This window comes from Pundamilia nyererei, unplaced genomic scaffold (assembly GCF_000239375.1).
Source record: "Pundamilia nyererei isolate P.nyererei 1_Seehausen unplaced genomic scaffold, PunNye1.0 scaffold00336, whole genome shotgun sequence".
NCBI lineage: Eukaryota > Metazoa > Chordata > Actinopteri > Cichliformes > Cichlidae > Pundamilia > Pundamilia nyererei.
The window spans coordinates 15817-17586 of record NW_005187737.1 but is presented as its reverse complement, the minus strand read 5'-3'; positions in this window follow the sequence as shown (position 1 = coordinate 17586).

Genomic DNA, 1770 nt, shown 5'->3' with positions numbered 1-1770 from the left:
ATTATATGCCTCTAAGTATACATGGTTGAATATTTCCTAATACAAATAACTACATGCAGTATTCTATCATATGCAAACTTATATCACTAAAAGATTATACTGACTACTAAATACAATTTTCCATTGACAGACAGTTACAGCAATAACAAAAATCTGTGCAGAAACAGGGCGTACCGTCAGACTTAGGGGTGAGCAGACACGTGGCGATCCAAGGTCTGTAAGTGGGCTGGACTAAACCATTGTCCTCTAGGCAATTCCCCTCTTTTTTCATCACCTCATGTTTTCCACTGGGCAACGGTAGGCATGGCACAAGCTCGCAAGTGTGACAGGTGTTACAGAACCGCAGTACATCCGCTTTCATTCCTGGCCAGAAAAAGTGCTGCATGATACAGTTGTAAATCTTAGTAATATCTAGATGCCCTGTAGAAGAATGATCATCAGCAGCTAGCTAATGATAAGACTATTTTCTGAATACTAACAAGTGCCTCACCAGTGAGTAAAGAGGTACTTTAGATTCAGCATCTGGCTCAACAATGCTTGGGAGCTGATCTAAAACACCTGTCTAGATGCATGCTCAATCATCCGGGTAAATAAATCCCAAAAGATTGATTCTGTTCTTCTGGACCTCACAGCCCACTGAATGAACAATGGGCTGAGGTCAGTTCCTTGATGATTATTATGCAAATTGTCATGACCATTGATCAACAACCGCTGATCAAAGGGTATGTCTGCAATCACAGCATTGTAAGATGGCGAAGGTGGCATGCCCAATTCTCTGTGAATGGTACTCATGGCCATTGAGCAGTTGTTGATCAGTGGTCACTGACCTCACAACCTGTTGTTCATTCAGTGGGCTGGTTTTAGTTATTGTGCAAATGTACTGTTTATAAGATTGGGAAAACCTGCAGTCAGCTGAGACTGAAGAAGTCACTCGGATGAGTGACGAAATGTTTCTCCTATTGAAAATGTGACATCCAGATGAGCAGAATCAACCTTTTGGGATCTAAATCACTGCTTTCTACTTCTTCAGCATGGGTATCATTCTTCCCCAAAGTAGAACCAATCACAGTCTCGGACAAATGAAAAAAGGAGACTCTTCTCCCTTGCAAAATCAACATTTGGTTGGGCCTACTCCAACTGTTTTCAGCTGAAGCTCCTGTTCCTGTTCATGCTCCTCCCTGGAGGTATGCCAGATGAGGTTTCAGGCCAGTGTCCTGTTTAGAACCAAACGAGGACTCCAACGACAGCCGATCAAAGCAAGGCAGCGTGATTGGCCTGTCCTCAAGCACCTGTGCGACAGGTGTTGACACTGACAGTGCTACAGTCTGATCTTGCAATAGCAGAGTTAAGCTAGAGGACTCTGGCAAGATATTGATCCCCCTCTACACTAGACCAGACACTAGAGAGGATCTTGGATCTCCAAGCGTCCAGCTGGGCGAGCCATAACACCTATAATAAATGTAGCCATTTCAAGCATACAATTGAACAAGCACCTGTTCCCTACAATAGCCAGGTATCTAGCTAAACCACTAAAGTTAGGATATACCTAACATGCAAAAAAGACAGAAGCAAATTGACAACTGATAACACAATAACATAACACTAAAACTCTCCCCAGTCTGACCTAATGCATCTAGCCTACTTAGTTCCTGAAGTGTTGTCTTTTGTGAGATTATTCTGTTATTATATGTTATGTTATATCTGTAATTGAAGTAGTTGAATTAGGATACTGCTGTAGGTTATATTATACTTCTTAGTATAGAGTGTGTG